We start from the raw sequence: 23,571 nt of genomic DNA, 5'->3' as shown, positions 1-23,571 counted from the left end.
GATCACTCTCTATTTTGATTACTACATTTGTGAGGGCTAAATGCCTGATCTGTGTTTGGGAATGACAGTTATCTTTGCTAAGAAGAAAAGAAATGAACGATCCCATCAACATTGTGATGTGGTTGAGATTTATATGCATCAAATCTGACCATGTTTGGAATATGCTGAAAATCTTGATCTGTTTAAAAGCTTCCAATTTAGCAGTTCTTCCTTCCCTGTCAGCACTGAGAAAAGTCTTTGAAATGCATAGGAACTGTACAAATGAAGGCAGGAATACAAATGGAGTGAATAAGGCCCCTAACATTTGGTAAGATTCCAAGTATCTTTTCCACAGCCACATTCAACTCCCAGATGACTCTATGCTCAATTAAAGGGAAAGATATTCATGGGTGGCTCAGTCGGTTTAGCGTCAGACTCTTGGTTTTGGCTCAAGTCATGATCTCACGGTTCATGAGTTTGAGACCGCATCAGGCTCTGCGCTGACAGTGCAAAGCCTGCTTGGGATTCTCTCTCTCTCCGTCTCTTTCTGCCTCTCCACTGCTTGTTTTCTCTCTCTCTCTTTCTCTAAAAGTAAATAAATAAACTATATTTTTTTTAAAAAAAGGGAAACCTATTCAGTGAATCAGAAACTGGAAGTTGGTCTCAAATGGAGCCTACAGCATCTTTGCTATGATGTTAATGATTTACAGAGTCTCTTCTTCAGAGAACCTTCCTCTCCACCTCCAACTGGTGTGGGCCATTAAATGGATGGAAATACTTAACCATTCTCTCTAGCTTTTCCCCCTCAATGATCAACATGGTGATCAGCAATGGTGTTGCTTACATTATATTGACTTACTATATCATGTTTTCCTCATTCCTAATCTCCACAATTCATTCACAGTATTTCACCAAATGTACTCATAAAATGGAGTTAATCACACTTATCTATTATAGTGGACTGTTACTGTTTTTGTCCTAATCTTCAGATAAAGCATTTGGATCTCCTCTGAGGAATACAATTTTCCTACTCAGTCTGTAGTGTTATGGAGTGCTGGTACCCTCATTTCCATCTCCAAAGAGGGGTACGTTCATCAGGACTGATGTAGCCAAAGTGCAGAGTCCTGCTGGCCCTGGTCTCTGAACCCCTTCTCCTATCTTTCTATGCAGCAATGTCTTTTGCCCCCAGGCCAAGTTGGAAATATCGTCTTTGAATAAATTTAGTGTATGTAAGGTATTCATGCAATAGCAACTCAGAATAGGGGTTGAAGCACCGGAAGGACCCACTTTTCTTTGGCATTTGGGGAGACCCCCAACCTGACCACATATCCCCAGCACTCTAAAGTGAATGATTATTCACATTCCTACCTACAAACACAAAACCTGGCTCTAACTCAGAGGCAGGACACAGGAAACCCATCCCAAGCCACCTATACCAATCAAATTGTCCTTGACTCACAAAAAGTAAAAGATCATGGATGGTTGAAAAATTCTGTAGCTCAAGTGAGAACAACCAAAATAAACATCAAAAGGCCTTACCCAGATGGTAGAAATATAGATGATTCATAAAACATGATAAACTACAAGGAATTCTAGTCAGAGTCCCAAAAGGGAAGATATTGTATTCATTCATTCATTCATTTTCACTCAGCTATAATTAATGTATAGTGTTATGTTAGTTTCAGGTGTACAATATAATGATTCAACAATTCTATACATTTCTCAGTGCTCATCACAATAAGTGTACTCTTAGTCACCCATCACCTATTTCACCCATTCTCCCACCCATCTCCCCTTTGACAACCACAAGTTTGTTCTCTGTTGCATTCAAGAGTCTGGTTTTTTGTTTGTCTCTTTTGTTTCTTTGTTCATTTGTTTTGTTTCTTATATTACACACATGAGTGAAATCATGATATTTGTCTTTCTCTGACTTATTTCACTTAGCATTATACTCTCATGGATACTGTATCCACTTAAACCAGAAGAGACCTCTATAAAAAAGGAGCAGATGGAAAACAATGAAGAGTTCATGGAGATTACAAATACAATCACCAGGGGCACCTAGCTGGCTCAGTCAGTAGAGCATGCGACTGTGGATCTTGGTGTTGTGAGTTCAAGTCCCACATGGGGTATAGAGAGTACTTAAAAAAAATAAATACAATTAAAAAAAAAAACAACCACCAAAGTAAAACATAAATCTAAAGAATGCAAGAAAAAGACAAGAAGCATATAGCAAAAAGACCAAACACAGAAAAGACAAAGGAAAAAATTGTCAACAGAGATAGAGTATCTAAAACAAACTGTATCTAATAAGAGTTCCAGAAATAGAGAACAGAGGAAAAAAATCATAAAAGTAATAGAAAAATAATAATCCCCTAGAGTTGGTATAAGATGTAAAACTTCAGACTAAAAGGGCTTATTAAGTACACAATAGGGTGAATTTAAAAAAGAAAAAAAGATTCATACTTGGACACATTCTGGAATTTTACAACACCATGGATAAAGAGAACACGCTAAAAGCTTTTGGGACAGGATTGGGAAAACAGTTTATTACAGAAAAATAAAATACGGGGATCCTACTGTCACATAAGATGCAAGAAAGCAATGGGGTAGAGTGGAGCAGTGATGGGAGATGCCTGACGTTCTGGCTGGAGAAGTGGCTAGTGGTGCGATGGAGCAGGCCAGCGACCACTTTCTTCTGCGATGGACTACACAACCGCACATGTCAGAGGAGAACAGGAAGTAGCATTAAAGACTGCTTTTGTTTTACCATAGTCTTAACCATGTATGAAGACTCACATATTCAGAAGGTGGGAAAATGTACTTTTCTTTTGCTGTTGAAACTAGGAAACTTGTCTTTGATCAAAGTTACAAATCTCTCTCTCTCTCTCCCTCCTTTCCTTTTTTTTAAGTAGGCTTCATTCCCAACACAGGGCTTGAAATCACAACCCTGATTTTAAGACTTGAGCTGAGATCAAGAATCAGATGCTTAACTGACTGAGCTACCCAGGTGCCCCACAAATATCTCTCTTAATGTTTTAAAATGTCTCTGTCCTGAAAAACCAGCCCTTGCTTGACATTTTGTTTATTATTCGTTTCTATTCTTCTCTGGTTTTTTTTCTCCCTTATTAGTTTTTACTCTCATCTGTATTAGTTCTGCCCATTTTCTTTGGACTTATTTTGTTGTTCTTTTTCTGGCTTCTTGAGTTGAAATCTTGGCCACCTGTTATCAGTCTTTCTTGTGTAATAATTATATAATTATTTCCATGGATTTTCCTCTGAAATTTTATCCTATAGGTTTTCTTACATGGAACTCTACTTTTTGTTAATATATAAATTAAAAAACATGGCCACGGAAATAAAAATTCAATCTGCAGATTTAGGGAGTGTACAGTTTGACAAGTATAAGTCTCTCTGCTCTCTTCCTTCCAGCCCAATACCATTAGTTCTGGGCCTGGGAGTTAGTCACTTTGGACCACTTCTGGTTTGGGTCCTTCCGATGGAACTATCTAGGACTCTAACTAATATACTCTGTCTCTATTATTTGGTTTATCAACCATCAGGAGTACTCTTGACTGCCCTCAATGAAAGATATGGAGTGTAGACCATTTAACACTCCTCAGGTTCCCCCACCCATTCATGCAATTTTGATCATTTTGTAAGCTACTAAAGACCTTATGAAAATATACTTAAAACTCTTTTTTCTTCATCCATAAACTATTTAATAAAACTTGATTCTATATGGGTAAGATGAAGAAATTAGTGCCCCTACTCTAGAGGACTTTAGGCACAAATTCTTTCAAATCTGCAAGGAAATGGAAGGAAAGAAAGGCAAAGAAAAGAAAGAAAGAAAGAAAGAAAGAAAGAAAGAAAGAAAGAAAGAAGAGCTTCCAATTTTAGCTCAATTCTTATACCAGAACATGGCAAAGGAAAAAGAAAATCAGACCATGGTTCTTAAGCTGGAGTCTCTAGACCCTGGAATATTCCTGATGGAGCTTCAAGAAGGTCCATCAGTGTTTGAAACCAAATGGATAATTGTGTGTATATGTCACACAAATGCACACATATATATAGTTCTGAAGAAAGGGTAAAGGTTTTCATCAGATTTTCAAACATGTCCATGACTTACAAAAGAACCATGAACAATTTCACCAATGAGAATAAGTACATTATAAATAAACTATTAATGAAATGAATCCAGTTATGTATCAAAAACCATTACATCAGGGGAGCCTGGGTGGCTCAGTCGGTTAAGAGTTCAACTTTGGCTCAAGTCATGATCTCGCTGTCCCCGGCTTCAAGCCCCACGTTAGGCTCTGTGCTGACAGCTCAGAGCCTGAAGCCTGTTTCAGATTCTGTGTCTCTGTCTCTCTTTACCTCTCACCCACTCACACTGTCTCTGTCTCTCTCTCTGTCTCTCAAAAATAAACATTTTTTTAATAAAAAAAAAAAAACCATTACACCATGGCCTAAGACATTTCACATGGAATTTGAGATGGTCAGCACAGAGAAATCTACTTATTTTAACATTGCTAAACTCTACATAGTGGGAATAAAATTTTATTTTCTTATACTTGCTTTTCTACATTTTCTAATTTTGCTACATGAATATGCACTGTCTCTATGATAATAAAAGCATATAAAGTAAATCTTGTAGCACATTTTAAAAACTATTATAAAGAAAATTTTTAAAAAGCAATCTACACATATAATTTCTATTAATAAAGGAAAAAATCCGTAAGTACATGTTTACGGAGAGCAAAAAGATATTTCATGAATTTTAACAGACATTCCTAAGAGTTATAGAAACCGGAAAAAGAAGAACTCTTGCTTAATGTAATGAAACACAGCTCTAAACATCATATTTTTGGTTAAAAAAGTAAATGTTAAAAGACACTCCCATTAATATTAGGAAGAACACAAAGGTCCTCTATTGCTGATTTTATCCAGTGTTATTACAGAGTTTCAAGCTAAGGTAATAAACATAGGGCAGAAAAGATACAGTAAGTTAAACCATACGAAAGTGTCATTTCTATAGGACAAAATGGCAAAATATTGACAATTTCATATGGTTCAACATAAGACATACTTGTCTTTTTTTTTTTAATTTGTTTAATGTTTATTTGTTTTTGAGAGAGAGACAGAGAGACAGAGCATGGACAGCATGGACAGGGAGGGGCAGACAGAGGGAGACAGAATCCGAGGCAGGCTCCAGGCTCTGAGGCACAGAGCCTGATGTGGGGCTGGAACCCACAAGTCATGAGATCGTGACCTGAGCTAAAGTTGAATGCTCAACTGACTGAGCCACCCAGGCGCCCCAACTAAGACATATTTGAAAGGAATTTTAACATTTAACATTGTTTGCAGATGATTTAAGGTTAAACTAGAAAATCCATGGGAATAATAAAAATAGTCACAACAAATATGAGAGGTCAATAAAGAAGCCAGATAAAAGATAATAGCTTTTCTAGATTCCCAGTAGTAATCATATAGAAGATTTTAAAAGTTTTTTTTAACATAGGGGTGCCTGGCTGGCTCAGTTGGTGGAGCATGCAACTCTTCATCTCACAGTTGTGAGTTCAAGCCCCACATTGGGCATAGAGATTATCTAAATAAAAAACAAATGTTTTTAAATATAAAAAATATAGGGACACCTGGGTGTCTCAGTTGGTTAAGCCTCTGACTCTTTTTTTTTTAATGTTTATTTATTTTTGAGGGAGAGAGAGTGCAAGTGGGGTAGGGGCAGAGAGAGAGAGAGAGAGAGAGAGAGAGAGAGTGTGGGAGACAGAATCCAAAGCAGACTTCCAAGCTCTGAGCTGTCAGCAAAGAGCCCGACACGGGGCTCAAACTCATGAACCTTGAGATCATGACCTGAGCCAAAGTCAGGTGCTTAACCGACTGAGCCATCCAGGTGCCCCAAGCCTCTGACTCTTGATTTCAGCTCAGGTCATGATCTCACAGTTCATGGGACGGAGCCCTGAGTCGGGCTCTGTGCTAACAGCGAGAAGCCTATTGGGATATATTCTCTCTCTCTCTCTCTCTCTCTCTCTCTCTCTCTCTCCCTCCCTCTCCCCTGTTCACACTCTGTCTCTTTCAAAAATAAACACTAAAAAAAATCTTTAAAACATAAAAGATGTTATAAATAATATATAAAATAAATGTTTAATATAAATATGTATAGAATTTAATAGCCTAGGAATAGATTTAAGAATTTTGCTATATTTATGTTAATTAACTCTAAAACTTTTTTTTAATTTTTAAAAAATGTTGATTTATTTTTGAGAGACAAAGCACAATCAGGGGAGGGGCAGAGAGAGAGGGAGACAAAGAATCTAAAGCAGGCTCCAGGCTCTGAACTGTCAGCACAGAGCCTGATGCAGGGCTCACACTTAGGAGCTGTGAGATCATTACTGAGCCGAAGTCGGACGCTTAACTGACTTAGCCACCTAGGTAGTCCCAAGGACTTAATATTTTAAATTTGCCATTTGGTAAAACATTAAGAAAAAAAATGAAAAAATATATACCATTTGGTAATTTCTTTAAAAAGATACTAAGTAACAAAAATTAAATGGAGACAAAATAAAATAGAGACTTAATTACTATAAAAGAAAACAGGAAGGAAGAGTAAAGATAATGAAATCAATAAAACAAATAGAAGATGGTAGACTTAAACCCAATTATGTCAATAAGCTCATTATAAGTAAGTGGATGTCAGTTTTTCAGAAAAGACTATGTTGTTCATTAGAAATACATTTAAACATAAAGACACAGATAACTTGAAAGTATAAGGGTGAAAAAAAGACATAGCATGAAAACATTAATCAAAAGAAAGCTGGCATGACACATTTTTAAGACAAAATGTACTTTCAGGCAAGAAGTGTTGGTAGAAATAAGAAAGAACATTTCATAATAATCAAAGCACTGGTTCAATAGGAAAACCTAACAATCTTAAGTCTGTATGGACATAATAACCTAGCTTTAGCATATATGAACCAAAAATTAGGGCTCCTGGCTGGCTCAGTCAGTGGAGCATGTGACTCTTGATCTCAGGGTTGTAGGTACGAGCCCCACATTGGGCATAGATATTCCTTACATATAAAATATTTAAAAATATACATGAGGGGCACCTGAGTGGCTCAGTCGGCTGAGCATCTGACTCTTGATTTTAGCTCAGGTTATGATCTCATGGCTTATGAGATGGAGCATCGTGTTTGTGCTGACAGCCTGCTTGGGATTCTCTATCTCCTCTCTCTCTGCCCCAACCCCCCACTCACACCCACCCTCTCTCTCTTTTAAAATAAATATAAAAAAATATGTATATATGAAACAAAAATTAAGTAAACTAAAAAGAGAAATAGATGAAATCATAATTGGTTTTTTTAATGTTCATTTTTGAGAGTGTGTGTGCACACACACGTGCTAGTGGGGGAGGGGCACAGACAGAGGGAGACAGGATCTAAAGCAGGCTCTGTGCTGATAGCAGAGAATCCCATGTTCAAGCCCCAGGGGCTCGAACTCATGAACCATGAGATCTTGACCTGAGATCTTGACCTGAGGTGAACTTGGGACACTCAATCAACTGAGCCACCCAGGTGTCCCCATAATTAGGAATTTTAACACACATTTCCTAGTAACCAAAATCAAAAGACCAAATTGTCAATGAAAATACATTTAAACAACACTGTTAAGCAACTTGACTTAATTGAAACTCAGAGAACACTGTGCCGGATAATTGCAGAATACACATTCTTTTCAAGAGCACACCAAGATAGACCATATGCTGGGTTATAAAGCAAAACTCAACAACTTTCAAAGGACTGCAATTATACAGAGTATATTTTCCAACTATTAGAAATCGACACAGAAATATAAGGAGAAAATCCCAAAATGTGTTAAAATTAAGGAACATACTTCTAAATGACCTGTGGCCAAAGAAGACATCACAAAGGAAATTAGAAAATATTTTGAACTGGGGTGCCTGGGTGGTTCAGTCAGTTAAGCATCTTTTTTTTTTTTTTTAATGCTTACTTATTTTTGAGAAAGACACACACACACACACACACACACACACACACACACACAGAGTGCAAGCAGGGGAGGAGCAGAGAGAGAGACACACACAGAATCAGAAGCAGGGTGCAGGCTCTGAGCTGTCAGCACAAAGCCTGACATAGGGCTTAAACCCACAAACCATGAGATCATCACCTAAGCCAAAGTCAGGACGTTTAACCGACTGAGCCACCCAGGAGCCCCAAGCTTCAGACTCTTGATCTCAGCTCAGGTCTTGATCTCAGGATTGTGAGTTCAAACTTTGCATTGGGCTCGATGCTAGGTGTGGAGCCTACTTAAATAAAAAAAAAAAATTTTTTTTGAACTTAAGAATAATGCAAATAAAACACACCAAAAGCTATGGGATGTAGCTAAAGCAGTGCTTAGAAGGAAATTTATGGCCTTAATGAATACATTAAAAAAAAAAAAGAGGAATGGTTGAAAATCAGTACTCTAGGGGCACCTGGCTGGCTCAGTCCAAAGAGCATGTGACTCTTGATCTCAGGGTAGTGAGTTCAAGCCCCACATTGGGTGTAGAGCTTACTTGAAGAAAAATAAAAATAAATGAAAATCAATAAGCTTTCATTTTATAAAACTTGAAAAAGCACAAATTAAACTTAAAGTAGAAGGAAAGGAAACAGTAAAGAGAGCACAGTAATCAATGAAATAGAAAGTATACATACTATAGAGAAATTATCATAGCTAAAAATTCATTTTTTAATGGAATAATAAGATCTATAATCTCCTAGCAAACATAAGCAATAAAAGAGGGGCGCCTGGCTGGCTCAGTTAGTGGAGCATGTGACCCTTGATCCCACAGTTGTGAGTTTGAACCCCACATTAGGTGTATAAATTATTTTAAAATAAAATCTTTTTAAAAAATCAATAAAAGAGAGAGAAAACACAAAAGACCAGTATTATAAGTTTCAAAATGTCATGTTACTACACATTCTACAGATACTAAGAGAACACAGTGAACTTTATGGCAATAAATTTGACAATGTACACAAATTCTTCAAAAAATACAATTTACCAAAACTGATACAAAAAGAAGTAAAACGCTAATACTTTGATATATGCTAAAGAAATGGAATTTATAGTTAAAATTCCATAAAAAATAAGCCAGGCCCAGGTGACTTTCAAGATAAATTGTACCACATATTTAAGAAGAAATAATGATAATTTCTCTCAAACCCTTTCAGAGATTAGACAAAAGGTAACACCAGCTTACTTATCTTATGAAGCTAACATAAATCTGATGCCAAAACCAAAATCTTTCCTGCATATAAATGCAAAAATTCTAAATAAAACACTAGCAAATTGAATACAGAGATTGTTTAAAAATGCAATAACCAAGTATGTTCATCCCAGGGGAGCAAGGTTGATTTAACATTCTAAAATAATTAGTATAATTCACCACATTAACAGAAAAAGAGAAAAACCATATAATTATCTCATTAGATACAGAAAATTCATTGATAAAAGAAACATGCACTCAGGAAAAACTTCTCAGCAAATTGAGAATATGTGAAATTTATTAATCTGACAAAAGCTATCTACAAAAATACCAAAAAACTACATCTAACATATTTATGGTGAAATATTGAATATTTTCTCTCTGAGGTGCCAATGCAATTCTGCACAAGAAAATGTTTGTTTGGATTTTTTTAACACGTGAGGCCAGAACTACGAGGATTAAAAAAAAACTCACAAAGTTAACTCTTTCCTTAGACCATATACAAAAATTAAAGATGGCTCATAAGTATAAATGTGTCAAAATTAAATATACCAGGGGCACCTAGGTGGCTCCCTTGGTTAAGCATCTAACTCTTGATTTCAGCAGGGGTCATGATCTCACAGGTTCATGAGTTTGAGCCCCACATCGGCCCCACACTGAGAGTGTGAAGCATGCTTGGGGTCTCTCTTCCTCTCTCTCTGCTCCTCCTCCTCCCCTCTTTCAAAATAAATAAACTTAAAAAATTTTAATTAAAAATGCCAAACCGTCAAATTACAATATTCAAACTTTTAGAAGAAAACATAGGAGAATGCGCCCGCGGTCCTGCGCATCTGTCTCTTGCTTCAACAGTGTTTGGACGGAACAGACCCAGGGACGCCCTTTCTACCGGCTTCCGACCACCTTCCAACCTTTGTTTCCATTTGCAACCTTCGGGGCCATCTTCTTGCCTACCCTCTGCCTCCGGAACCAGCCAACACCCGATTTTGAACTTAGCTCCTCGTTACCGATCAACCCAGTTCCCAGATTCGTCAGAATTATTCCACCGAGGTGGAGGCGGCCGTCAACCTCCGGGTCGACATGCATCTGCAGGCCTCCTACACCTACCTCTCCCTGGCCTTCTAGTTCGACCGTGACCACGTGGTCTGGAAGGCCTGGACCACTTCTCCAGTGAAGTGTCTGAGGAGAAGCCGGAGGGCCCTGAGCGTCTCTTGAACACTCAAAACCAGCTCGGCGGCCGCGCCCTCTTCCGGGAAGTGCAGACACTGTCCCAAGATGAGTGGGGTAAAACCCTGGAAGCCATGGAAGCCGCCCTGCTTCTGGAGAAGAAGCTGAAGCAGGCCCTTTTTCTGCATGCCCTGGGTTCTGCCCGCGCAGACCCCCATCTCTGTGACTTCCTGGAGAATCACTTTCCAGATGAGGAAGCGAAACTCATCAAGAAGATGGGCGACCACCTTGACTAATCTCCACAGGCTGTCCGGCCCCCACATTGGGCTGGGCGAGTATCTCTTCGAAAGGCTCACCCTCAAGCACGACTAGAAGTCTCTGGAGCCCAGCAGCTTTTGAGAGGGTCCTTCTGGCATCCCCCAGGTGCCAGGGCTTGTGCCTGAGTCTCTCCTTGCAGCCACTAGGCTGTTTTTTAACCACCTGAAGCCCTCGCCCAAGCCGTGGACCAAATGAAAACAATAAAGTTTTTTAGCAGCAAAAAAAAAAAAAAAAGGGGGGGGGGGGAGAAAACGTAGAACTTCTGACCTTGGGGTAGACAAAGTTTTTTTTGTTTTTTGTTGTTGTTGTTGTTTTTAAGTAAACTCTACCCACCAAGTGGGGCTCAAACTCATAACCCTGAGATCAAAAATCACAGACTCTACCAAATGAACCAGCCAGGCACCCCAAAGATTTCCTATATAAGATACAAAAGACAATAACCATAGAAGAATAAAAACATAATTGGTCTTAATTGAAATTAAGAACTTTTGTTTATTAGAAATATCAGTGAGTAAAGAGGCAAGTTACAAACTACAATAATTATCTATCCATCCATCTGACAAAGGGGTTATAATCAGAACATATAAAGAGTTCAAACAAATTAAAAAAAAGACCAAAAACCCCCATAACAGTTTAAAGAATGGGCAAAGATTTGAACAAGTACCACTCAAAAGAGAATATCCAAGTAGCTAATAAGCATATGAAAATATGGTCAGCATCATTATTCATCAGAAGAATGTACATTAGGGGTGCCTGGGTGGCTCAGTTTGTTGAGCTAGTAACTTGGTTTAGGCTCAGGTCATAATCTCAGTGTCATCAGATCAAGCCCCATGGTGGGCTTGGAACTGGGCATAGAACCTGCTTGAGATTCTCTCTCTCCTCTCCCTCTGCCTCTCTTTCCCAGTTGCATGCTCGCACTCTCTCTCTCTAAAATATAAATAAATAAATACATAAATAAATAAATGCAAATTAAAAACACAAGATACTATTATATATTCATTGGGAAATCTAAGATGTAAAAGCATAAAAACACTGAATATCGGGAAGGATGGGGAGAAGGTGGAAGTCTCATACAACTGCTGGTGGGAGTGTAACTTTAGAAAACTATTAAGCAGTATCTATTAAAGCTACTCTATGACTCAGCAATTCTTTAGGTTTACGACCAAGAGGAATGAGTATATATACTCAATGAAGGACATGTTCAAGAAAGTTCATAGCAGCTTTATTTATTACAGTAAAAAACTAGAACAATTCAAATGTCCATCAGCAGGAGAATGGATTACTAATGCATAGTGTATTCATGTAGTGGAATATAAAACAATAACAAAAAAGAATGAACTACTGATACATACAACAACAAGGATGAATCTCACAGATATGTTGAGTGAAGGAAGACATCATAAAACTGATTTCATTTATATTCAATTCAAGAACAGGCAGGGGAAATGAATTAGTGTTGATAGACATCAGAAGAAGGATTATTCCTGGGGTGAGTGGGTGAAGTGGCAAGACAGAGTTTTCTGAGGTGATAGAAATGTTTTATTGTATTGTATTGTATTGTATTGTATTGTATTGTATTATATTGTATTTTTGACGGAAATGTTTTATATCTTGATCTGGATGGTGGTTACTCAGCTGTATACCTATGTAAAAAGTTATTGAGCTGTGCACTTCAGATTTTTACACTATGCTATCTAATTATATATATATATATATGTATATATATGACATAATTTAAAATATACCAATATACCATACTTTAATAACAGTAAGATGAAAATTTTAAAGTTAGTCACATTTTCCCAATCAGATTGGCAAAGACCAAACAAAACAGACGGACATTTGAGGAAAAATAGTCTATTGTATACGGTCAAGGGGAATGCAAAAAAATACAGATTTTGAAGGACAATTTAGTAATATACATCTAAAAGTTAAAAAAAAATTAATATTTATTTTTAAGAGGGAGAGACAAAGCACAAGCAGGGGAGGGGCAGAGAGAGAAGGAGACAGAGAATCTGAAGCAGGCTCCAGGTTCTAAGCTGTCAGCACAGAGCCGGACTCCGGCGGGAGGGGGGGGCTCGATCTCACAAACAGCGAGATCATGACCTGAGCTGAAGTTGCATGTTCAACTGACTGAGCCACCCAGGCACCCCTATACAACTAAAATTTTAAATGCATACCCTCTGGAGCACCTGGGTGGCTCAATCCATTAAGTGTCCAACTCGATTTCGACTCTGGTCATGATCTCATGGTTCATATGCTGACAGTGTGGGATTCTCTCTCCTTCTATCTCTGCCCCTCCCCCACTTGCTGTCTGTATCATTCTCAAGATAAATAAAAATAAACTTAAAAAAAATAAAATACATACCCTTTAACTCAGCAATTTCACTTTTAGCCATTTGCTGTAAAGACACATTCACACAAGTACTCAAAGATATAGTGTGAAGATAGTCACAGAGTCATTATTTATAAAAGAAAAAGATTGGAGGAAAACAAAAGACATGTCGATTCGTGAGAGTTAGATAAGTTTTTTAAATTCATGAAATGTCTTATACCCATCAAAAAGTTTGAGGAATATCTACATATCTTGACCTACTAGAAAGGAGACTACCAAGTGGGTAAACAAAACAGGAAAACTCCGGCTTCTAGTCTCCATTCTACCACATATCCAGTCACTACTACACTTATTATCTCAGTTTCTTTATTTGTAGAATGGAGTTAATAATATTGTTCTTCCTTGTCTATCTCACAAGTGAGGATCAGATGTAAGAAGCCCTTTGAAAACAGAAAGCATTATAACTGTTCGAAGTGTTTTTCCTGAAAAACACTCTTTTATTAACCCAAACTTTGTGTTTATCTTAATTCACCACCAGTCTAGATTTCTTTTCCCTATCATGCACCTAAACCAGTGTTTCTCAAAATGTGGGCAGCAGACAAATCTCCATCAAAATGGATGTGGAAAAGTTACCAAGAAAACTGAGCCCAGTCCTAAATCTACCAAAATTTTGGAACTACTGAGTTAGGTAGAAGTAAGCATTGAGTAAACCTTTCCCTGTTCATTGAGAAGAGTCTGGGCTAAATCCCATTAATGGTGGCAGGACATCAGGCTTGGCTTAGATCTGTCTTGGCTTCTGGTTGGCTCTCACTGCAGAAATCAAATGGGCTGGGTGGGAACATAGTACAAATGGTGCCCCCGTTTACTCAGTCCCAAGAGGAGCCAAAGAACATTCAATGACAAGAACAATGTGATTGTCACTTTGTGGACAAACATGAACCCAGTTTAGCTTGAAGGACGGTAGCTGTTGGAAAACACCATCTCCTGGGCAACTGCTTTGGTTACTGTCCCCAATTAACTTAGCAGAGTCTCAAAAATAGAAGGCAGCTTCTGTTCTGTTATATAATAAACAGTTCTTTATTTGAAATGACAATATTTACTTTTCCTATAGTGAACTCCAGCAGCCTACTAGGCAGTGGGCAAACAGCAGAAATGCCTCAAATGGAAACTGGAGAAAGCAGTTTAGCTAGCACAGTTTGCTCTAACTTTCCACTTGGCCAACAAGTAATTAGAAGATCCCCTCCATGTTTCTCTGGCATTTTATCTCCTTTGTACAGAACCATGGATTCCATGTGACTTTGTTAACACCATTCATATCTTTCCTGTTTTGGCAAGTAGTGAAACACACAAAACAGATGTTCTCTGACACTCAAGTGTGTAAGCACAGCTGGGGTTGTCCCATCAAAAACATTTTTTTGAGGGATTCTACTTAGAGTGTCAGACCTCTTGGTCTCTTCAATGGCAAAGAGCCTGGAGTCTATGTTTCCATGGTCTCATTTTCAAATGATGTTTAAAGGAGGAAAAATAATTAATTTTGATGGTTAACCTTTCCCAATACTTAATCTCCTTCTTATAAGCAAGACACTGTGATTTATGTGGTTGCGCTACTTATTTACTTATTTAGATTTTTTTTAATGTTTATTTATTTATTTTTGAGAGAGAGAGGATGAGTGGGGGGTGGGGCAGAGAAAGAGAGGGAGAGAGAGACTCCCAAGCAGACTCTGTGCTGTCAGCACAGAGCCAGACATGGGTCTCCATCTTACAAACTGTGAGATTATGACCTGATCTGAAATCAAGAGTCGGATGCTTAACTGACTGAGCCACACAGGCACCCCAAGATATTTTTTTAAGTAATCTTTACACCCAACATGGGACTCAAACCTACAACCACAAGATCAAGAGTCACATGCTCTACCGACTGAGATAGCCAGGAGCCCCTGTGGTTGTGTTATTTACTATAAAAACCCTTCTATACTTTTTAAATTTATTTTAAATGTTTATTTTTGAGAAACACAGAGACACAGCTAGAGCAGGGAAGGGACCGAGAGAAACAGAGATACAGAATCCAAAGCAGGCTCCAGGCTTTGAGCTCTCAGCATAGAGCCCAATGCGGTGCTCCAACTCCCAAACCATGAAATCATTACTTCATCTGAAGTTGGACGCTTAACCTACTGAGCCACCCAGGTGCTCCAAGAATTCCAAGCAGGCTCCACACTGTCAGCACGGAGCCCAATGCTGGGCTCAAACTCATGGACTCCAAGAGTCTGACGCTTAACCGACTGAGCCACCCAGGCTCCCCCATACCTTTTTAAAAAAATGTTCATTTATTTTTGAGAGAGAGAGAGAGAGAAAGAGAGAGAGAGAGAGAGGCAGAGACAGTGGAGGGGGACAGAGAGAGTCAGGGGGACAGAGGATCCAAAGCCGGCTCTGTGCTGACAGCAGCAAGCCTGATGCAGGGCTAAAACTCATGAACCTGGATATCATGACTTAAGCGACAGGTCATGACTGATCTACCCAGGCACCGCCCCCCTCTATACCTTTCTAACTAACAAATGACCACTATTTGCAGTGTCAACAGCCACTTTCAATTTCCTCCTAAATTTTATTTTCCATTCCTTTCATCATATTGTGGCAACTCTCCAGAGTGTCTTCATTTCTTGAAGATCTTAAGGGATTGGGGCCCAGTTGGGTTACACTATTCTAAAGGGGCCAGGCACACTGAGAAATGTTTTAAAAACCTTTTGGTATTCCAGGTGGCATTCAAGAGGCAATAGTGGCCCCTTGATTTCTGCCACAGTCCTATTCACTGTTCTTTGGCCGATGAGATTTGCTTTATTTTTATGACTGGTGCTTAGATTTCCTTCAAAGATTTTTCCCTCCTGTCTCATTCTCCTGGGCTGGGTGTCTTTTGCCTGCTAACACATTCAGCAGAAGCATCTCTTAAAGAGGACAATTTCTATCTAATTACTAGCTAGAAACATTTTAATTCCTGCAAAATTCTTCAGAAACCCAAAGATCCTCCCCACCAGTAAAACCTAATCTAAGAGTCCTCTTTTGAAATTATACAGAGAAGAGTAAATTCTACTTAGGTCAGAATTTGGAGTTTAAACTTTATTCCTGCTGATAGAACCTTCCTTTTTTAATGATCCTACCTCAGACATAGACAATGTTTATCCTCAAAGAATAGTCTATTAATCAGTTGCATTAAAATAACCCAAGGCGCTTATTAAAATGTAGATTCCAGGGTCCCCCTTTAAAGCTAAAGAATCAGGGGTACCCAGGTGGCTCAGTTGGTTAAGTGTCAACTTTTGATTTTTAGCTCAGGTTATGATGTCACGATCAATGGAGCCCCTGCATTGCCCTCACCCCTCCCCTCTCAAAATAAAGAAATAAACTTAAAAATTTTTTAAATTAAAAAAAACCTCTAAAGAATCAGAAACTCTAGGGGTAGGACCTAGTAAGCTGAATGTTTACAAGTGCCTCAGGTCATTTGCTTGCCCACTAAATTTGTGAAGCACTGGCCTTAAAATTAACTAAATCCTTAATTTTCTGGAATTTCTAATATTCTCCTAAATAAGTCAAAGAAAGAACTGTAAGCATTGAAAGCACAGGCCAGTCTTGTCATCGAATACATACTCCATTGTAACCCTGTTTATGAACACTTAATAGTTTCTCTGTGGGACAGTTAAGCTGTAGTAATTAGCTCATGGTTCTATAATCTGTATGTCTCCTCCCACATGACATTTGTACCAACTAAAACTATTGCTTGCTTCCAGACAGGATGGTAGAACTACCAGACCCACGTGGACTGATGCCACTTCATGTTTCATTGTCTTTTTCATGATAATTTAAAGATATTTATTAAATTTCTCACAAATCTTGAACCTGAATTTTAGAGTCTAGCTTAAGGAGAATAATATTTTACAAGGACTCGCTAAATCCTAATCACTCTAATCATTGATCTCTTTATGGAATATTGCTTTTTAAAACTAAATTGGCAAGGAACTGAGGTTTATCGCTCTTATCTTCACCCTGTCTCTGAATTATAATTCATGGACAAATTATACAATCTCTCTGTCATATTTTTTTAGTAGGGATAATTACCCTTTGCAATAAGAATAATATCTCCCAAAGTTCTGTGAACATGAATGAGATCAGGCTTGTAAAATGTTAAAGTTTCTTGAGTGAGGGATCCTATACAAAGTGTAAATTATTAGTATTCCTTTTTTGGGCCTTGAATGAATTATCGACCTGTCAGTGATGAACCTGCCTCTTGAAATATTTCACTTCTTGTTTTTCCAGGCTTACTGGGTGACACAGTCAGCTCTTAAATTTTCCTGGAGTATTTTTAGAAGTTTTAAAATTCAGTGGAAAAAAAAAAAAGGAAAGAAAGATCCAAACAAACAGAAAAAACAACATTACTTCCCTCCTAAAGACACACGCATTCCCTAAGACTATAGTGTTTTCATCTTCGTCTTGACTTTATATTGACTCAATTGATTGAACTTAATAAACCATTTGGGCCATCAAAGCCTCAAGTGCTTTGGGTTAGCTGAAGTATCACAAAGTCCACTAGCTTAGTAGCAGTAAACCCTAATGTATGAAAGTGATCAGAAATCAATTATTTACTTGATGTCATTCTTCGTTGTGAAGTCATTCTATTCATCTATACTTTCAGTTGCTAGTTTGCAGATTGCTCTTTTACATTTTCGCTTCTCCAAAATTAAGGATTTTTGAGAAGCTAACTAGAAACAAAACAAAACTAACATCTATCTGCATATCACAATCGTTAAATTCTTTACTAATGAGGAAACCTTATTTGGCTCAAGGGGATGTTTGTAGATTGTTCCAATGTTTTTAAATTGCAGAACGGGAGAAGAGATTTCTAAAAATCAAGTCTACTATTTGAAATGATCATCATACATAGTTGTCTTCCATTTTAAAGTTTATTTTATAAGGATGAGGGGTGCCTGGCTGGCTCATTCGGTTACAGTACATGACTCTTGATCTCGGGGATCCTAAGTTCAAGCCCCACCTTGGGTGTAGAGTTAACTTTAAAAAAAAGTTTAGGGGCACCTGAGTGGCTTAGTCAGTTGAGGGTTTGACTTCAGCTAGGGTCTTGATCTCAAGGTTCCTGAGTCTGAGCCCTGCATCAGGTTCTTTGCAGTCAGGGTGGAGCCCACTTCAGATCCTCTGTCTCCCTCTCTCTCTTCCACTCCCCACTCACGCTCTGTCTCTCTCAAAAATAAATAAACATATTTTTTTAAGTTTATTTTGGGGCGCCTTGGTGGCTCAGTCAGTTAAGCATGGGACTCTTGATTTTGGCTCAGGTCATGATCTCAAGGTTGGTGAGACTGAGCCCTGCAATGGGCTCCTTGCTGATAGCCCGGAGCCTGCACGGGATTCTCTCTCTTCCTCTTTCTGCCCTTGCCCTTCTCTCTCTCTCTCTCTCTCTCTCTCTATCTCTATCTCTCTCTCGCTTTCAAAAATAAATAAACATATTTAAAAAGTTTATTTCATAAGGAGAAAATACATACATTTTATGTAAAGGAAGAAAAAAATTGAAAAAACAACCAAAATCTGGAATATGTGATAAACAGATTAAATACATTGACAGATATAAAGACAAGTAAGTGAGGAATGCATTTAATGGTGTGGTGAAGCAGCTCCTCTTGGATAGAAAGTCCATATGGAGAAAAAGTTTCAGGAACTGAGTCACTCTTGAGAAGTTCCTTGCAGAGTTACATGAAAGAAAAATATTCGTATCTACCTTGACAGTGGCACAAAGAGATCTGGGTTGAGTTCAGTGGCTTGGGCTTGGTTGACTTCACTTCTTGAACAAATTTGAGGATTAAACATTCACAAATGTTCCTAATATTTTCTGAATGAGGAAGTAAGATATTAGCACTTTTTCTCCCAGTGCTGTATCTACCATTATAACATCTGTCAGTCAGCCTTCGCTTTAAGCCTTATAGAAGAATCAATACATTCTGATTTGAGAGTTTTCCCCCACATGGTAAAAATAAAATGTGAGATTTCAGTAACTGGCATGAAAAATTTTAGTAGTACCCAGGAAGTTTTCAGAAACCAGAGCTTTTACATAATATGGAAGTTTTAATGTTTTGAAGGTTCAGTAAATTATGTAGTATACAAGAGTGAAGTCTAAATTACCCACTCAGAAGAGTAACCCTATAGCTCACATGTCTGGATCCATGTATGCAGATGGACAGATACACTTCATTTCTCCTGGGAAGTTGAGTTCTAAAAGCTATCACTCAGAACAGACGGCTTTATGATTGCATAAAAAGAAAAGGGAAGATGACAGAGTTGCTATAAAAATGAAAGGCCTTTTGGAGTATTAACAGCTAAAAACATTATGACTTAAATGAAGATGTGAAACAAAAATCAGCTCAAAACTACAAATTAAAAAAAAAAAAAAAACTTGTGCAGAAGGTTTGAAGCATATGGACACCCACCCAGTTTGTGAGGAGGGCAATGGGAGCCCCAGACTTTAGCTTATTAAAGATGACCTTTCCCCTCTCTAAAATTTCAAAGCTGACGTTTCAAGTGCAGAGCAGACTGTGTGCCATATGTAACATGACCTCAGCTCCACTCTGCCCGAGCACTGATGCCATCACTAATGAGAGGTGAAAGGTCCTTTTCTTGCAGCTTTTTCAGAAACCCACCAACCCCTGCCTGTGAAGTATGACTCCTCCCTCTCCCTCACCATCCCCTTGATTTCAAGAGAACTGCATTTAATACACAGTCGCAAAAACACTTTTATTACCGGTCGATTTGCTTATAGCCACAGCCAAATGGCAGGATGTACAATCATATGCAGAAGAAAATATTTATTTTGACTCAGAAGGCAAAGGGATTAAGAGAACATTGTATTAACCTTGCCTTTCATCTATGTTTTAAAGGGAAATTCTCCAGAGGCATCTATTGAAGTTCTATTTTTTTTATAAAGACTATCAAAGACTTTTAGGAAACCAGGTGTGTGTTTATCTGAGGGGAGGAGAGAAAGGGAAGAAACTATATTAAAGGAAAAGGCAGCTTCACAAAGCTGCTTCAGAGACTGCAGAGATGTTATGTGCAGAAATCTGTTACAGACATTCCTAACAGCCAGCTCCTCCCCCCGCCCCTTTTTCTTCTGCTGCTTGGAAACAATATAGCTTTTTTCCAAGCAGGTTGTTATCATATTCATGGCATGGTCAATTTCCGTTTGCCAAGAAAATATTTAAGCTGATCAAAGAAATTAGAAAATCGGATGAATAGAAACAGACGTTCCCACAAGAGAAGCGTTTCTCAATGTGAAGAGGCAGGCGGATTGCAGCCCACCCAGTTACTCCTAGGAAATTGCTCTGTTGCCGAAGACGGAACTACAGGGTCACCTAAATTCTGCTGGAAGGGCTATGGAATGGAAGAGTCGCTACTCCCCAAGAGATTCACATGGCGGCTGGAGCTTGAGACTCTCTGGTGGCAGACGTGTGAGGAGACGTTCATTTCTGGTTATCTATGTAAAAACCAGGAGGGCCTTTTTACATCTGGTAATACAGAGAGACCTTTCGAGACAGAAGATGAGGCAGTTTGGGATCCTTTTTGGTTTGCTTTGCCTAGTTTATTATGAGCACGGAAAGACAAGAACACATTGGCCTTTGTAGATGACAGAGTATGTACTTTTGGAATGGAGGGATAGCAGTTTCTCCCGAATTAACAGAAATCCAGTTTTTAGATTTGTGGGTTTGGGTAGGGAATGGTTGATAGCAATTGTCTTCCGGACCCTCCGGTCTCTGAGCGTGTGTGCCCCGTCTAGTTAGTGACAGTAAAATAAGAGGGTCTTCTCTTCGTTGTTCCTGGTCAAGGCGCTGCCAAACCGCGTGAGACCACTTGCTACGGCGGCGCGTTGAAATGAAGATTGGTGGGTTTTCCGGTTTCCTTCCACGGAACTCACGAAACCGAAAAAGCCAGCCCCGCTCGGAGAAAGGGGGTCCGGATTCGCTCCCCTCCCTGCTCGCGCCGGGGAAACTGGGGGCACTTCGATCGTCATTGAAGCGCGACCTACCCTACCCAACATCTCCAGTTTTCCGAGGAAGGATGGCGCTGAAGGAAGGCAACTGTGGGAAAAGCTAAAAGAACCCAAGAAGGCTCCCTTTCCTGCGTGTCCCGCTGGGGGCTACTAGGCGTTGGCAAGGCCACGGCAGGCCAGGCGGTCCCCGGGTGGTGGGCCGAGAATATGCGCTCTGCCACCCTAACCCCTCCCCGCCGCGCGCCCCTCACTCCGGTGACTCAGCCGGGCAGGTTTTCTTTTCTTTTTTTGTTTCGGTTCCTGCCTGCCAGCCCGGTGATCCTTTGCCAGGAAGACAGCGCCCTCTCTCTCCTGCAGCCAGGCCCGCCGCCGGCCTGCACCCCATCCCCGCTCCGCTGACCTTCCCGCGCTTGCTTCTTGCCCCTGCGCTCCTCAGTCCTGTCCCCTCCTACTTCACGCCCCTACGCCTCTCGGTCCCAACAATCGCCGCGGGGAACAACCCAAGACAGCCGCGGGATCCGAGGCCTGCTCACGTCCGGGCCTGGGGATGGGCCGGCGGGAACACGCGACCTCTGGCTGCAGGACTGGGCGGAGCTGTCCCTGGCGTAGACGCAGCGCCCGAGTGTTCCCGCGTGGCCTCCGGGAGGGGTTCTTGGCGCGGGCGGCTGGACGCGAGGGAGGCCTGGCTCCCCAGGCTAGGCATTGCCCGCCAGCGGGCGGGGCTGCGAGCTCTCCTCCGCGCCCGCGCGCGGCGACTTGGAAGCGCGCGCACCTGGCAGAGTCGCTTAGCCCGGACCCCAAGATGGGCCCGCCAAAGGTGGACGTGGGCCTGCAAGCTGGGTGATGGGAGGTTGGCAAGTGAACTTGGGTAGAGGCAAGGAAAGCTCTTACAGCCTTGTTCAAAGCCCTAAACGCATCCCTCGCGGTCTGCGGGCTGCCTGGAAGCCTCGCCCTGCGGGGTTGCTGAAGGGCTACAGCCCGGATGTTGGAAAAATTGTGGCAGAATTCAGGTCTAGGCGGGTGGGCGAGACGCGCAGAGGGGCATGGGTGAGTGGGCACCTTCTCAGCACACTCCACCCAGTATTTCTTTCTGCACAGCTCAGGGCACTAGTGCTTCAGACAAACGCCGCGCGGCCCATTGAAGCAGAGGCAGTCAAGCTTCTGTCCGTAAAAATCCGGATCCTTTAGAAACCAAACAATGTATTCGTGTTGGAATGCAAAAACATTTCCTATTGCATGGATTTACACCGACCGGTACAGGCCTGAAGTACTTTCACCGCCCCCACCCCCCCTCCAAACTCTTCTTGCGCCCGGGAGAGACAGGCGTAGTTGGTCTCTTGCTGACCCGGCTCCAGAGCGCAAGCAGCTCCCAGAAATGCTCTAATTGAGTCACAAACCACCGGCCTCCCCTAACAAAGCGATCCATCTCGGCAGCTCAGCGCCCAATTTGTCCACAGCACTTTCTTCCGCAATTCAGAAGCATTATCTTGTTTTTAGAAGTATCGCGGCAGAAACGTGGCAATTATCCTGGGCTCGGGTTACGGCTAAATGGCTTTAGGCTGAGAAATGGAAGAATACAAATGCTGCGAACGTGCTGATCTCCCAGCTGCGGGGCCTGGACCAGGGTTGGGGAAGCGAGCGAGCTATCGAAAGGGGAGAAGGAGGTTCCCCACTCTCGGTTGTCTCTCCCAATGGCACCAACCAGAACGAAGTATTGGACCTTTGTCTCTAGAGGTTAAAGGTTGTGAGCGATGAACCTTCCTGGCAGGATTGGCCTCGGCTTTGGATCAGGAACGGGTTGAGAGTTTCAGGCACTACTGGAGTGAGGAAGGAAATAGACGTCGAGGGTCAGCGAGAAAGATGGGGAAGACTCCTGTTCTTCTTAGGGATAAGTACACTAAAATTGGGGGGGGGGGGATTGTACTGGGAGAAAATAACCAGCAGGAAGGGGAGTTGGCTCTGAAGAATGGGGAGAGGCGTTCTCTTCTGAGCTAGGGTCAGGCCTGGTCTGGGAGCCAGGCAGACACTGCATTTTGGGAACCCTCGAGAACTGTAGAGGCCCAGAGACCATGAAGCATCTCCGCACGAGGAAAAAGAAAAAAGAAAACGTTTTAAGTATCTTCCTTTTTGCCCGCGAGGGTGAGTTTGGACCTGGAAAATGGGGAGAAAAGAAAAAAGGGAGTAGCAAAAGGCGTTCGGGTGAGGGCACCAGTTGCGCAGACGCCTTGCTCACCCCAGAGGCTCAGCCCACAGTGGTGGCCACGCTGTGCGCGTGTCTCTTTCTCCTTCTGCTCAAACCAGCCCCCACATCTTGAAGTAATCAGCAGCCGAGAAGGGACTCGTCCCCCTGGCATCTCAGGTTAAAGGAGGAGGTCCAGGAAAATGTGGTAGAGCCATTACAAGAAACCCGAGCCGCAGTCATCAGGGACTCCAATTGCCATCGCATTAGGATTGATTAGA

General features: G+C 40.7%; 1 pseudogene; it reads left to right on the top strand.

Moving 5' to 3' along the window:
- The first annotated feature begins 2,570 nt into the window (after positions 1-2,570).
- On the top strand, positions 2,571-10,972 carry LOC132669764 (ferritin light chain pseudogene; annotated as a pseudogene).
- Positions 10,973-23,571: the final 12,599 nt, after the last annotated feature.

This window comes from Panthera onca, chromosome B3 (assembly GCF_046562875.1).
Source record: "Panthera onca isolate mPanOnc1 chromosome B3, mPanOnc1 haplotype 2, whole genome shotgun sequence".
Lineage (NCBI taxonomy): Eukaryota > Metazoa > Chordata > Mammalia > Carnivora > Felidae > Panthera > Panthera onca.
The sequence above is the reverse complement of the archived record's forward strand: the minus strand, read 5'-3'. Positions and strand labels throughout refer to the sequence as shown.